The sequence below is a fragment of the Equus przewalskii genome, chromosome 7, assembly GCF_037783145.1.
Source record: "Equus przewalskii isolate Varuska chromosome 7, EquPr2, whole genome shotgun sequence".
Lineage (NCBI taxonomy): Eukaryota > Metazoa > Chordata > Mammalia > Perissodactyla > Equidae > Equus > Equus przewalskii.
The window spans coordinates 79,590,860-79,607,847 of record NC_091837.1 but is presented as its reverse complement, the minus strand read 5'-3'; positions in this window follow the sequence as shown (position 1 = coordinate 79,607,847).

Sequence of the window (16,988 nt, the reverse complement as noted above, 5' to 3'; positions counted from 1 at the left end):
AGCTCGTGGTCAAACAGTATGGGTATCTAACCTCCCTCCAAGATGGAGCAGGCATGGCGGAGGGATGGGAGGGACTTCTGTGCATCCAACTCTGTGCCAGGTGATTTGCTGTCAGCAGCTGCTCCTGGATCCTCCCTAGCCTGGACTGTTTCCAAGGAAACATGAAAAGGTGTTGGAAATTTGGATATAATATTCTGATCCTTATTGACAAGAAATAAAGTAAGCACTTTGCAGTTATCTACTCTGCGTTTTCCTGCTGCTCTTGCCCTAAACAAATTGGGCTTTAGGGCAGCTGGTCAGTGGGGCCCCCCTTGCCTCGGTGTACTGAAGGGGAGGATTATGGTTCAAGGCCCCTATTGTCGGTGTCTTTGCTTTCTATATCATACACGTATCAGCCAGGTTATTGGCACCTAGACAGGAATTTGGAAGATTTCATCCAATTTAGGCTTGTGGATCTTCTCTCTGTTAGTAATGGGTCCTGTTTCCCACCAGTCCCAATCCTCAAGTGAATGAAGACCACATTTTGTTCACTGCGGCCTAGGCCACTACCTGGCAGGATGGCATAGTGGCTACATGTATAGATGCTGGCACCTGGCCTTGTGGGCTCGAATCCCAGTGCCCCTGTGTGACCTTGTGCAGGTTATTTAAACTCATAGTGCCTCAATTTCCTTGCCAACAAAAGGAGGATAGGACAGTAATAGTACTTACATCACAGGACTGTTGTAAGGTCTAAATAACACATTCAGAGTGCTAAAGAGCAGTACTGGCATATCAGGCTGCCTTATAAGTATTCTGATCAAATGGGATAATATTAGGGATGTATGGAGGAAGATAATTAACATATAAAAGAAGTAGAATAATTATTCAGTAAAATATTTAGTAAATATTAATTGAAAATCTATTATGTATAAGACATAACGTGGGTCAAAAATGTTTTTATTTCATCTGTGCCCTGTAGGACGTTATAATCTGTAAGAAATACAAGTGATGAGTATGTTTAAGATTCACATACTTGATAAGAAGCAAGTTTGATGAAAGAATGGGGGGGTTGGTACAATGGTATGATGGTATGATGAGGAAACCGTCATTAAGCTGGACATGGAGAATTTGAGTTGACAATGTTTGGTTTTTGGTGGAAGATAACCACTGGCAGAGAAACCAGATAGGCAAAAGCATGAGGCGATTTATATTAAGGGAATGATGTGCTCTGATAGGTGTCCTGCTGGAGAGAAGTGAAAGCCACGTGGATTGGTATAGAAACTATGACCCTTGGAGGATCAAAGATAGGAGTCATGTGTGGCATGCAGGGTATGACCAGCCTTCATGGGCAGTGGATTCAGAAACCAGCAGGACCCACGTGTTCCAGACTGTTCTTACCTTCCCTACTTCTGGTCTTTTTGCCTGTCTGCATTACTAGATTTTATCTCCTTGCTCATGATTTCTTTTCCCTTCAACACTTCAGCTTGCTATTTTGGTTGATGTAATCTTGACTTCATCTCTTTGGGTCCTTTCAGCTTCAACACCTGTTGCCAACTGCTTAGTCTCTGGCATCTGATATTCACCTTCCTGGGAGGAATCTGCTTGGTCATCCCATCTTTTCTCATTAGGACAAAGCATAGGCCACTGCCAGCCTATGGACTGATTGCTTTGGATCAGGTGCTGCCCTCTGTCTGATTAGCTGTGACTAGAGGTGGCAGGATCATATGATATAAAATATAACCTCCTAAACATCAAGAGCAGTTTTCCTTAGAACTGATGTGGGCCTGACAAAATGCTGAGGCTTGCTCTGGCTAATATACTTGGGAAAGTTTTTAGGGCTACAGATAGTCATTTGAATAATTTACGGAGCAATGTTACTTGAAGTCATGAGAATGAATAGCATCACTGAAAAAATAAATTAAAAGAGCATAGAGAACATCTTGGGAATAGCTACATTTAATAGGTGAGAAGAGACAGAAGTTTTAAGGTACAGGCTAAGGCAGTGGGACAAAGGCATCCACTGTCCCCGAACAGTGGCTGGAGTGGACATGGGGAGGCTCTAGCTACCTCTGCGGCTGCATCGAGGGGCGAGGCAAGACAAGCTGGACCTGCCGTGGACTTTGAACAATAAGATAGAGAAGAAGGAAAGAAGCCAGCAGAGCTATTTCTTGCCTTTCCTCCCCATCAAGGACTATTTTCAGGACTAGTAGTTTCACAGGCTCTGTGGCGACAGCTGGCAAGACTGAGCAACCAGCTGTGTTTGTTGTGTAGCTGTGGCCAGCGCAGTAAGACATCCCCCTGTTTTTACTCTCTCTCATTTCCTCCATCACTTCTTTTTCCCTTACTTTTGCTCCCCTGGGTTTCCCCTCCTCATTCCCCAAAGCATTAGCTAATAGGTTTTCCCTAGGGCTCAGTTTTCAAGGGAGCCTGGGATACAACACCTTCATTAAACATACGGAACATTGCTGATAGTACACTGGACACTCAGAGCCGATAAATTAAACTCTAGTCTAGTTCTTCTCAAAGTCTGGTCCTTAGACCAGCAGTATTAGCATCATCTAGGGATTTATTAGAAATGCAGATTCTTAGGCTTTGCTAAGAGCCTTACTCTACCTACTGAATCAGAAATTCCAGTGGATTTTGATTCCTGCTAATGTTTGAGAACCACTCGAGTCCAGGGGTTAGCAAACTATTGTTTGCGGGCCAGCTGCTTGTTTTGGTGAATAAAATTTTATTAAAACAGAGCCACACTTATTTGTTTACTTATAGCCTACAGCTGCTTTTGTGCCACGAGGCAGATTTGAGTAGTTGAGACAGTCTAAAATATTTATTATGAAGCTAGTTCAACCATGCACTTCTGTTCCCCATGATGAGTTATATCCTTATCGAGAGTCAGTGGTTTCTTTCCCAAACTTGTTTGTGCCAGCTTTTCTTGTTATTGCAGTCGTTTAACCCAAATGCACATGTATCTACCAATGTCTTATGAATTCAATAAAGAAATAGGGATTTGGGATTTTTTCATGAAAACTAAGTTGAATGTTTTGTAGAGGCATGGGGTCAGTGGCTAAAATATCTTGCTGTAAAACTAGGTGTGTACAATGTAAGTATAAAGTACTAGAAGGAATTAATAGAAATCCAGAAGGATTTTGCATTCTTTTTTTTTGGTGAGGAAGACTGGACCTGAGCTATCTGTTGCCAATCTTCCTCTTTTTGTTTGAGGAAGATTCTTCCTGAGCTAACATCTGTGCCAGTCTTTCTCTGTTTTGTATATGAGATGCTGCCACAGTGTGGCTTGATGAGCAGTGTGTAGGTCTGTGCCTGAGCTCTGAACCTGTGAATCCCAAGCCACTGATGCGGAGTGCATGAACTTAACCACTACAACACAGGGCTGGGCCCCAAGGATTTTGCATTCATTTTGTGTTTAGAGTCTGACTCCACTTTAAAGAAACCAGAACTGGGAATTGCAGGGAATACATTAGGGGTGTGGTTTAGGAAAGAATGGTCTTTTAGAAGATCTATCAGAAGAACCGTAATCAAAAAAAGGCTTAATCCCATAAAAAAAGATTGGCGAATAAATAAATATCGTATTTCAAGTTAAAGAAAAGCATAGATTTTTAAATGATTTTGTGATTTAAGCTTCAAATAACCTTCTTGATTGGTCAGGGTGCTGACTGAGGCAGGGAAGAGGCACAGATAGGTAGAGTAGGTAGATGGAAGCACAGCGCCCTCATGTCCTGCCCACAAGCACCTACAGGTCTGCTTTTGTCCTTCACCAGGGTAATAGCAGAGTTTCTCAATTGTGTTCTTTGAACTCATGCATCAGAATCACCTTATTAAAATGTAGATGTTTGGAAAGATCCCCAGGAATCTTAATTTTAGTGGCCTCCATGTGATTCTTATACGTGCAAAAAAACCAATGGTACAGAGTAATCACCTATTTAATTAGTTACATTCAAGTCATTAAATATAATGCAACCCAAACTCAAAGGATTCTATAAAATCAGTTAATGCTTACCTTCTCCTAATTTCATCCATTAAAAACAGGTTATTGCGTTATTTGTAGCCTTCTTTAAATTCCTTTGGTAGGAAATGATGGATAAATAGGTAGGCAGGTTTTAGTCCAGATAGTGATTTTTATGAGTTTGAGGAGTTCCAGAGTTGAACTATCTAAACCCTAAAGCTGTAAAAGTGTAAAGTGTAAAATAGAATATAGATATATGCACGAATGTACATATGAATGTATAATAGAATGTTAACTTTTAAGTTTTGTCTAAGGCCCCAAAATAGAATAGATGTGAAATTTGAAAGGGTAGTGCCAAACTCCAAGAAGAAATGTCAGTGTCAGTTACTGAGAACTGGTGAGATGGCTCAAAAATCCATGAGGGAGACACGTATGAGTGGAGAGAGTGGAAAAGAGGGATCCTGACTAGATCTCCTTGGAGAACTCTCTTCTATCTTGTGGCAGTGCTGCCTCCTATTGCAAGTAAGAAGGGGAGAGGGAGAAGCAGAGAAAGAGGGGAAAAGAGGGTTCAAGAGAGGGTCAGGGAGACTGCGCTGGGGAGTGACTGCCTCCCACCGTGGACGTGTTCTCTGAGGACTCCCTGTGAGTGTGTGGGAGGAGAGCTGGCTTGCATGAAGCGTTGGTGGGCCCTAACCGAGAGCACTGTGAGGTGGGGCGGATGCCAACAGCAAGAGCCTGTTAGGACAGTGGACCAGAGGCCAAGACAGAAGAGCCTTGATCAGAGGGACAAAGCTGTAACCCTCTGAAGAATCCTCAAAGCTCCCATAGGAGGAAGAGTGAGCTTCAAATGGCTATTGGGGCCAGAGAGCTCAAAGTTCATTGACTTCAGAAGCAGTTCTCAGCCAGTGAGGCTCTCCTGTTCAATTCCTTCCTTGTTTGCCCCACTCGCAATCTCAATCCTGGGGAGTGGGGAGAAAATGAGCAGAGAAAGAATGCAGAAGCTGACAACAGCTCTCTCCCTAAGTGAGATGGTAGGCCTGTCACCAGCTAATTGCCCCAAGGAGCTCAAGGGTGGGTTTGGAAACATTTAACTGTTTAAGAGATGCAATCACCAACACCCCTGAATCAGACCAAGCCCCACCACAGGAGTGATGCCGTGACCTTTGCCTCATTTTTAATGCTAAGATCTCCTCTCTGGGAGGAGCTCAGGCCTTATTACCACAACCTGCAGTGCTTGTGGAAGCATATTTTCCAACTGAGTCTGCGCAAGCGAATACCTACCTCTTCCTTTTGAATATTCAGTCTCCATCTGAAATAAAAGCTCCTGCTTCCTTTCATTCTGGGACAGCCAGGCCTTTGGAAATGATGCCATGTGGGCTCCTATTTGCTGCAAATAAGTTCTACTTTGTGTGACAACTACTTCTGGTCAAGAGTCTGATTTTAACTCTTCCAGGAGGCAAACCCACTTGGTTGGGGTAACAGGCCTGCCTGATACCTGAGATTGAGTCAAGAATCCTGGTGCCCTGGAGTTTTCATCTGGGGCTGGAGAGGGTCACCACCCTCAGCAAATTAAAAGGAACTTTGGGAAAGAAAGAAAAGTTGTATGTTAATTGCATCCACCACGTGCCAGGTCGACATGCCAATTACATATGTATGTACATGCTGTGCTGGTCCCTGAAGATAAAGGTTACTTGAAGACACTCACGAAGCAGCTTAAGTACTAAGGCCCTCAAAATTTGGAGGGGGCATTTTTGGAGGCATTTGGCTATGTTGCCGTCACCTGAATATCTTCGCCAAATCACTTGAAGAAAAACCTGAAGAAAAAGCTTTGTAGCAATTGTCCCCTGAAACTGTCTTTAGGTTCACCTTTCAGGGCAGATACAATCAATCGTCTGCCTGAGACAGTCTTTAACTAAAGGTCAAACAAATTTTTCCTAGACACCCCAGGGAGGAATATTTGAAAACCCAAATCATTGTTCCATGATGTCAAAGGTATTATTTCGAGCCTTTAAGAGCTTACATCATTTTCCTTAACACCATATAAATTGCCATCTTATATTATGTCATGTGCTAAGGGATCTTATATTTTACTGTAATCCAAGTATGAAAATTACATTAAAATAGTCACCTACCTACAAATCAGGCAGCAGCCTGGGCTGCATTTTTTCTGTTTGTTGTTCCGGATCTGCTTTCTACCTCTCCTCACTCAGCTCTGAGGGTGGGTCTCAGGCTTTCTGGCTTCTGGTCACAGGAGAGTAGAGGGAAATCTGAGTGAGGTTGGGGCACTTTCCCTCAGCTTTACCCTGAGGGGCTCCATACTGGCTGCTCCCTGACTAAATATGCTCTTCCTGGCGGGGCCTCTCCTCACAGCTTGGGGATGGGACTCATGATCCTGGCTTCCCTTGTGGCCTCTCACGCCTTTGTACACAGGCAGCTATTAAACTTTCCTCAGATTACCTAATCAGAGTCCCATCTGCTTCTTGCCAAGACCCTAATTGATACCCTATTTTATTTGTCATTTAGCACATAAAAATATAATATATATTTAAAATATTATTTTCATAACAAGAAAAGGTTGTAGGGAATCCTTGGGTTTGCTTCTCTTTTATTCGTTTCTAACTTTCATGTTAGGATTTGAGAAAGTCTGTTTCTTACTCCATCCCAGACTTTCCTGCTGTTTTTCCCAACTTAACTTTGAACTGAGGCAAAACCTCAAAGTTCCACGGGGATAACTTTGGAGAAGGGAGAGGATAAAGAGCAGAGGGGCTGAGGCTCAGGACCCTTCATCACAGCTTCCACCAGAATAGCTCTCTTTTCGTTTGTTCTCTAGGTTGAGCTTCTTTGTAAGAACAAGTTTGTAAGTTTAATAAAAGAATTTTACTGTTTAAAATGTGTGACATTCAGTAGGTTAAGGCATGGAATATTCCCTTTGAAGTGTAAATTATTGATTTGAAAGGGCTAATACCTTATTGGCCATTACCAATTAGTCAGAATCATCCCCAAGTAGGGCTTAGAAGTGTCTAGAGCTGCATGAAGGCATTGGTCCTTGTGTTACTAGAGACTCAAGGAAGATGTCATGGAGGAAAACTGAAAAGGATGAGTTCCCCATGTGAGGACAAAAAATCCCATACCCATTTTTTCCTGACATGTAGTATGGGCAACTTATCTGAAGACAAGGGTCTGCAACAAATGGCAGAGAATGGCCTCAAGCAGAAGCAACACCTGATGACCGGCACTGGGGCAGTTTGTTATGAAGAAAGAGATTGTGCAGGAAGAGCTAATTACTATCGGATTATTATTCAAGCTTGAAAGCTGATAGTCATCCCTAAGGCTTCCCTCTGCCTCAGTCCCACATTCAGTCTATTTCCAGGTATATGGATTCTGCTTTTGAATGTATCTCAATATTGTTGGTTCTCTCTACATCATTTCTTTGGCCTTGGGCATTCTTCTTCCCGTTTGTCACTTCCTCAGTCCTTCAGGACTCAGCTTAAAGGTTACCCCTCAGAGAAGTCTTCTTTAATCTTCCAGTCCAAACCGGTCTCCCATTATGATCTCTTACCATATTTTTGATTTTCCTCCGGAGCTCTTGACATGAATTTTAATTATAAGTTTACTTGCGGTCATGGGTTTAGCACGTCACTCTTTCAGTACTTTTACCTTAGCGAGGAAGTATGACACTTCTGGGTACCCTTGTATTCTTGGCACATAGAACAAATACTTGGCATATGGTAGGTGCTCATTAAAGATATATTAAATGGATGGATTAATCCCAACTCCTCTCCCCTTTACCCAAACTTCCAGACTCCCAGTTCTGTTGGTTCTCTCCTCTATTTCTCTCAAATCCCTTTCCTCCCTGCCATCTGTACGGTCACTACTCTAGTTTATGCCTCATCATCTCTCACCTGGACAACTGTAACTGCCCCAAAACTGGACTCCCTAATTCTACTTTTGCCTCTGCCGGGGCCTCCTCCACATCATAGTGAAGGTGCTATTCTTCTCTTGCTTACACCTATCAGAGCTCCCGTTGCCCTCAGGAGGAAGCCCAAACTCTTCAACTTAGCTGAAAGCCCTTCTCGACTTGTCTCCCGCTTCCTCTCCAGCCACATCTCCTGGTTTCTCTTCTCCAGACATATTGAACTGATTTATAAATCTTTGGCTCCTATTTCTTAACTTCTAGACTTTGTGCACAGACTGTTTTTTAAATTCTAAAATCTTCCTTTCGTCATTTCCTTTCCCTCCCTTCCTCTCTCTCCTCCTCTTCCTTACCATGGCTGACCCTTGTTCTTCCTTCCAGGTTTTCTTAGGTGTCACTTCCTTTGGGAAGCCTTCTTTTGCCTCAGTTGTCATGCCTGGGCTTTGCTGTCCCCTCTATGCCTCTGAGAGTTACCTGTATATTTCCCATCACAACACTTTTGTACTGTCTTCTGTTTGCCTATTGACTTGCCACTGTCTCTCACTAGACAGTAAAATCTGAGAAGGCAGGAACCATGTCGGCCTTATGCACATACGGGACATTTCCCAGTGCTGAGTATGCAGGAAGTACTTAATAAAGTACTTAATAAACTCTTGTTGAATGAATAAATGCAAGGATGACACACAGGGGCTGGGGTGTTGTTTCAGAGGTAATAGAAATAGACAAGCTATGACTGAGATATTTGTTTATTTATTTTCTCACCACATTTCTCTTTCCTACTTCTTCAAGCAGGTATCTAGACCTTGTAGTTTCTTCCCTAGGAGAAGTTTAAAGTAGGTGGGCAGAAAGAAGGAACTTCTTGAAAACAAGGGCCATTCTTATTCTTTTAGAAGTTAAAACTCTTTGAAAAAATGATGCTGTATATCTCAGAGAAGGGACATAAAGAGAGGCATTCTTGGGAAATAGCTGTGAGTCCTAAAAGTAGAATTCACTTCAGGATGGAGCCATGAGGAAACGACAAGACCTGATGGGAAAAGACTGCATAGACTGTCTAGGAAGTGAGCTTGTTAGGATGCTAGCGGCTCCAAAGACATTGGATGTACTCTTTGTGGGACCTCCTACTTAGGAATTGTCTAGGGAAATAAAATAAACAAATAAAATATGTATGTTAAATATACAGTTAAAATAGTTAAAAACTTTTTCTTTTAATACAGTTCTTTTAGGGCTTAGTATTTTAGTATCCAGCCATGTTTGCAGTGTGATATCTGCCTAGGGGAATGCCTTTCCCAGGTTTCTGACTCTGGTCTTTAGTAAGTCACAGAACCTGTGTGGGTTTTTTTGTCGTGAGTATCTCTGAAACGATGGATTTGCCATATTTTCCAGAAGGAGAAATTGTGGGTTAAAGCAGTTCAAACATAATAGAAAGGCCATGGAATAAAGTGAAGACAACTGTAAATAAAAATGTCCCAGGCTTTTGTAAGTTTTTTTTTTTTTTTTAAGATTGGCACCTGAGCTAACAACTGTTGCCAATCTTCCTTTTTTTTAATTTCTGCTTTTTTCTCCCCAAATCCCCTCAGTTCATAGTTGTATATTTTAGTTGTGGGTCTCTTCTGTCTCTGCTCTGACAGGAGTGAGAATGGGCGTGCCTCCATCATCATCCCTCTGCCTTGAAATAATATCCACCATGCTGAAGAAGGTGACGGACTATATATCTTTGATGTTCCAATTATTGAATTAGATTCAAAGATTGATCAAATTTACATTATGGAGGCTGAATCACCCTTCTGATAACCCACAGCATTTGTTTCTCTGGAGAATTGATAAAAATGATCTACAAAGCCATATTGAGTGATCCAGACATGGGAGTTTCTGGATTTTGAACAGGCTAGTTACATAGCATACTTAAAGTACCCTATGACCTTAACTTTGCACAAACCCTGAAAGCCAAACTACCTGATCCATGTGGAATAGATTTCAAGAGAAGAGTTCAGTTTGGTTTTACATCAGTGTCTTCAATGTCTATAAAAATTGGCTCCTCGCCTTACATTCAGCCAACTAGGGTGCTAAGCAAAGGAATAAGAACAGTCCTTAAAATTTGAAAAACTGAACTCAATTTGGCCTCACTTGGAAATCTCTGGCTTGATTAGAACCTTTGCCCCCAAAGTCAAGTCAGAACCCAAAGGTACTAACTTTGAACTTTGTTGAGACCATCAAGTTTCTTTTCTTTTTCATTTGTTCCCTTCTAAACACATGCTATCAACTAAACACAAAAGCAACAAATGAACAAATCCAGCAACAACAACAAAATCAAGACTATGCTGGCTCCAGCTGTTTTTAAATCTGATAATGAGAATATTACACATATATAGCATATATATCAAATAGTATTAATATTGTTGTTCTGTATAATATTCTGTCTAATTAAAGACATCAGGATCATTACTGACTAGATTCGTTTTTTGTTATTAATTCCTTCTAAAAATAGACTTACTAATCAAAACACAAATACATTGATATTATTCATGCCTGCTTTTTCTTACCTCTTATAGTAGCACTCTTCTGCTGCAATGGAACACTGTGATTGCTGGGAGCATCAGTGTCAGATTAAAATAACTCAGTGCCATATTCTTGTTTATAAATCACAATAATAATATAATTTAAAATATTTCTTTACCTCTGGGGATAAAATAATGTACTGTAACATTAAGCCTAAAAGCACTGCTCAAAATCCAAGAGCATTGATTAACTGCTTTCCTTTTCTTTTTTTCCCCCCTTTTTTCAAGCCTAAACTACTCTAATTCTCCTTTAACTGGTCTTCCCACTGGGCAAATATAACCTCCAAACGGTGTAAAACTCCGCAGCTCAACTTTCCATTTGGAAACTAGCTAAATCTGCATATATTCTCTTCATGGAAGAATTTACCTTGCCTTCCGGGAACTCTCCATGGTGATTTGAAAATGTTATCACTCAGTCTTTAGAGCTCTGAAGTCTGGCTTCTACCTCCAGGACCTGCAGATAGTACATAGCCCACAGCTGCCATACCAAGAACCTCTTAAGGACTCTTCGCATTAATCAGATAGGTTATGGTGTTAAAGCTTTGCATTTGTGACACGTGGAATATTTATCTTTCAGCCAGAAAATTTTGCCAGTCTGTTTTTAAGTTTCAAAAGATGCTTTTTATTTGAGTCTGCTACATAAAAGTGTCATAACCAGGTTTTTTTTTTCTTAAGTTAGAGACACTCTGGAAATAAATATGCTCTAGAGTCAGGAAGTGGTGTGCCCAGCTGGAACCTAGATTAAATTTGTGTGGGCTGTGGAGGCTGATATTCTAAATACTGCCTTAGCCAGAGTTATAGGGTTTGGTGACTATATTGCAGTGTTTGGGATAAAAATAGATTGAATGCTCATAAAAAATGCCAGAAGAAAAACACTAGCAGCTCCATCCAGTTCAAGGTAAGAAGTATGTTGTAAACATTCATAAAGAAAACTTTGCCACTTTGCTTGGGATTTCTCTCTGATCACCAGGATTGTAAACTCCACCCAAAGACCCAAATTAATGATTGCATGCATCACTCTTCCTTCTCATAGAGCTTGGATGTTACCTTCGCAGGGAAATGTTCCTCAACTCAACCCCGCTCCTCCTTTTCTGACCTCACAAAACCCTGGCTCACTCCTCCTGTTATAATACCATTGAAATGATGCCAAGCTTAGCTGTTCAGCTGCTTGTTTACATCATCGGAGCATCAACATTTTGGAGCTAGGAACCTAGTCTTGTTCATCTCGTCTCTGAAGCCCGAGAACTTCTCTCACGGCTTAAAACATTTGCTGATTGTTAAGTTGACAAATGCACACATGATGTTGAAGAGGCACACCTCTGGAATATGAATCACGGGCCAATGCTGCTCACGAGATAGAGAGGAAAGTGGTTCTAAGACTTATGTGCACTCCTTGAGGAGCAGAGGGGAACCTGGGAGTTATCCAGCTTCTGTTTATCTGTTCTTTCTGGTCAGATGGGACCAATTTGGGTCACGGCTACTGGCAGGATCAGGTGAAGCTGATCATGATTCTGGAATGTCCCTGCTTCCCAGAAGCTCCTAGTTGTTTTTTTTAATGCAGCTATCAAAGCTCCCTCTGGCTTCATTCAGCACCTAGAGTCAATCGCTGGCTCATCCTTTCAGTAGAACGTAGCCCCACAGAGACTCTGTGGTTGTGCCTCTCCTAGGAGGTGGTCTTGTATTGTGGACAGAGAGTCCTGCTGTGCTGCTGAGGATCTGTGCGGCCTTGAGCAAACTGCTTACTTCTTTGAGTCTGTTTCCTCATCAATAAAATGTGGCTTGATTTATGTAATTCAAAGCATTGCGAGGATTAAGTGAGGTTAAATATGAATCATATCAACTGCATTGCCCTGCACATTGGTGTATGTCCAGTAAAAGCTGTTTTCCCTCCAGCTGAACACGCTCCCTCTCTGAGGAGTACACGGCATCTGTCTGCTGAATTTGTGTGTCTTGGGAGACAAAGGCTCCCTAAAGGAAAGGCTCATTTCTTGGGGTGACTACAACAAGATGGATGGGTTTCTTTTCACCAGGGTCCCTTCTTCTGAATCCCTGTGTCTCTGTAGAGTTGAGCTCAGGACAGAGGCCACCAACTTCATCAAACACATCTTTGTGAGTACCATGGTCCCAGATTGCAGTGATAACCTTTGAATCAAGGAGGCCTCATTGGGATTGGAATTCAGGTGAAGGCAGACGGGTGAAGGCACCATCATGAGCAGTGTCCAGTTCTGCATAAAACAGAAGGAACAATGGGTACATTCAGAGGCTCGGAGCAATTTGATGCTAGTAAGCCAGAGGGCAGGTTACATTCCTGTTTAAGCAGGCAATGCCCTGCTCCCAAACTCCAAGGAGTCTGAGTAGTCTAGATGCAGAGTAGAAAGTCACATTTGTCCTCTTATGTACATTGATTTCTCATGGAGTCTGTTACTGGTCTTCTTGAGCATCAAGGGGGATTTAGAATTCTTGAAGAAATTGCAGGAAATCAGTGTGACAGATTGATTAAGACAGATCTCAGAAGCAAAAAGGAAGGGTTCCAGGCAGCCTGTCAGAGTAGGAAGATCTAGTGGTAGTGCCTGGTAGGTGTCTAATTAGTAGGGCAAAGCCTCATAGGAACAGACTGACTCCATGTCAGCTTCTTTTCTATACCACTGAGTCTAAACCAGTCCTTTTAACCTAATAAATGCTAAATAAATATTTGATAGTTGAAGCCATGACTTAATGCCAGGAGAAATGAACAGAGAGTGTCAGGAAGGAGTTAAAAGTGAGCTAGGACTGATCAGTAATAAGGCTCTCCTCCGTCGGGGGCATGAGGGGCAGAGGGTGTTCCGGACCTAAATGAAGGGGACAACTCAGACTTGGAGGAAGAAGACAGAAGCTCAATCGCTAAAATGGGGTACAAGACTGAATCTTACAAATATTGTATCTGGCACGATCCCAGTTACTGGAACCTGGAAACAGCCTCAGAGTAGATTCACAATTGAGTCATTCTTGCTTGTTTCCTACGGAATCTTAGGCAATAATGTTATATACATTTAAAATAAAGTCAATGATTTCACATGCAAAGTCGTTTCTATTCTAAGTTTTTGAGTCAGACGCATTAAAATAGAAAAGAAATATTTTTTGTATTTAAAAGTGCGTGCACAGTAGCTGAGGTTTTTGATCACAAGGTGCCGTTCTAAAAGCATTACATGTATTAACTCACGTAATCCTTGCAACTCCAAAGAGCAGGTTCTGTTATTATCCCATGTTTCAAAGAGGAAACTGAGGCTAAAGGAGGTTGAATATTTTTTTAAAGATTTAACTTTTTTTTTTGAGGATGATTAGCCCTGAGCTAACATCAGCTGCCAATCCTCCTCTTTTTGCTGGGAAAGACTGGCCCTGAGCTAATATCCATGCCCATCTTCTTCTACTTTGTATGTGGGATGCCTGCCACAGCATGGCTTGACAGCAGTGCCATGTCTGCACCCGGGATCCAAACTGGCGAACCCCAGGCCGCTGAAGCAGCATGTGCGCACCTAACCACTGCAGCACCGGGCCAGCCCCTAAAGGTTTAACTTTTTAAAGGTCATATCTTATCAGTGGCCATGATAAGATTCAAATCCAAGAAGTCTGGCTTCTTAATCCACTCTCACAATTACTGTTTTATCCTACACTTTCTGTGGGGAAATATTGCACCATCATCCTTGAAGTTAGGACTTTACAATCGTTCTTTTGAAATACAATTCCACTGTTTGTGAAGTGGGTGATTCTAAACTAAGCAAATGGATAACTGTTTACTTTGGCTATTAGATACAAGCAATAAGTGATCACCATCTACCAGGAAAAGACATTCTAAAGTCAACAGGCCCAGGGATATATTGAATTTGTAAACTTATTACATTTATATTTGACTTATTTGATAAAGGAGCTAATAAAAAATAATACCATCAGTTGCTCTCTCTATTGCCAGTACTATTAAACCTTTATGGCATTCTTTGATGTATTAATTTTGGAAACTAGAGAACTCTACCAAGCTTTAATTATTATTGCATTTTAAAACAGGAAAAAATTATGTAGCTAGCTAGACTATCTTAAGGATAAAAGACATTTACACTAATTTAATCATTTGCGGTAATTTATTTTAGAATTCTCAGTGGTAACATTAATCTTCAATAACCTATTTGAGGTGATATTGGATTCCAAATGTATTTTCAGGAGAATTTTATTGTAGTCCAATGTGAATTATCTATCTTTATTTGAATGGTAAATGTTATAAAACAGGCAATTTTACAGAGCCAAAAGCATTTCTGATAGCCTAAAAATTTAAGCAAAATTGTTGGAATTTGTTAAGTTCACGTTATTAATTTTCACTCTTTTTAGTAACTTTAAAAGAAAATTTTTCATCATATTTTAGATTTTCACATAAAATTCCAGGACTGAAATTAATTTTAATGAAAATATAATTTTAATGAAAACGTCCTAATTACGCCATTAATTGTTTCTGACATGGCATCACTTGCACATTTGAATATTATGCTGAGCAAATATCACCTGAAAAGGAAGGAAGTTAACAATGGATTTATCATGGGGAACATGGAACCCATTTAGGGATAGTATTTTCCCACATATGATAAGTGTGGTAACAGGTTGATGAATAGACCATAATAGTGTTGGACTGAAAACGTAGACTTAAGTCATTTTAGGCTCCCGTAGAATTTGTAGTAATTAGGAGAATTGAAGTGCAAAGAGAAGCGGCACCCACAAATCACCCTTTCATGACAGTAGGTTAGGGTCACCTTTGCATACCAAGTAACTCCACATACTTTCATTTTCCCGCGAAGTTATATATGGTGAGATATTATTTCCCTGTGAAAAAAATTCCTAATGAGAACTTTAGGTATAATTCATGCAAACTCATATCTGGGCTGAATTAATCGGCTCACAAATAGTGAATGGTGGATTTTTTTCAGGTGTTGGGAAGGCTTTCACATTAGGAAAAACTCCCATTAATAAGGGTGCCTCTAGGAATAGTGTAATTATAACAAAGTGAGGGTACAATGTCAATTTTATACATGGATCTGTGGAATTTAACTTTCTTCCCCTCCTTCTCCCACTCCATTCTCTTTTTAATTGTGTTGACTACCTTGGGAGGTACAGCATGGGTCTGACCTTCTTTAGTAATACAAGTTGTAAAATATCTGTCTGTTTCCTGTTTCAGAAAGGCATAGCTTCATGTATCCTGCAGTGGACTAAACCTATGGTTCAAATCAGAGGCACCTCCAGCAGCTAAAGATGCAGTCCCTTACTTTCAGCCTGTAGTAGTTTCTGAGTGTCCATCTGAACCTAGGGGTTACTAGAGAGGTACAACAGGACTCCAGGCCGTTGATGGATTTTTACTACTTAAACTTTGTACTTTAAGTAACTAAAGTTTGATTACTTAAAATTATAATAATTTATAAAGTATGGTTTAAAAATTGCAATTACATGTTTTTGATTGATTATTAAAAACATTTTAGATAGTTTATATAATTCGATTAAAGGTGCTTGCTTTGCGGAAGTGCATAATCTTTAGAATCCAGGAGTACTGAAAAGCCACGTCTTCAAGTCATCAATGGTAGCCAATGATGTGGGGAAGAAAGCTAGTCATCTGACTAATTTGAGCTTTCGTCATTGCTCCCACAATTTGTTTTTGTTGTTTTTGCTCCCACAATTACATGGGGTTACAAGTGTGGTTTCCTTTCCATACTAAAATCATCTGTCCATGTTTCGAACTTCAACGGCTTATCGATTATTCACTCAAGAAGCAAAGTGGACCTAGAACTGGTTCTTAAGAAAAACCCTGGTTTGACTATAGGTACCTCCTTGTCCATCTGTGCAGGTGAGAGACTTGGTGAGCTTCCTCAGCGTCCATTCATGAACGTCTATCTTACTCTTTTAGAGTTTGTCTACAGTGTGTGGATCAGCCCTCAGTCACCAGCACAGAAATGTTTCATCCAGGCCTTTGGCAAAGATGTAAGCTTAAATTGCCAAGCTTTTATCAAAGTCAAGTGGAGAGTGAAAATGCTATTTCTTTTATATTCATTGGATCTCAAGTGTGCAGAATTGGATTGTGATCCTTGTTTCATGATATAGAGTGACAGCCTTTAAGGATGTTTTTTAAAGGACATGCACTTAGTACATCCGTGACTTAAGATCAAACTGATTTCAACAAGTTGCATATATAGGTCTCACAGTTCCTTTTACTGAGTTCCATTTTGTGGCCTATCTGAGTTTTTCAGGACCCTATCCTGCAAAGCCTAACTGTTGACCCTGCTATTGAGTTTGCTGTAGTGATATTACTAGATCTGATTATAAGATTTGAAATCAGATAAGACTGGTCTAGAGACCAAGCTCCAGCATTTACTCTTTTTAAAAAATGAGTGTTTGTAGATTTTGTGTACCCATTTGCCTACTTCTGGAAATCATATTCATTGCAAGCTTAAATCATATCCAACTGAATAACCATTAGGCAACTCTACCTTTAGTTTATGTAGTTAGAGTGGAGCTGATGGTATCTTCCCATGTGAGGACAGGTTTGGCCAATCAGAATATTTCGTCCACCTTA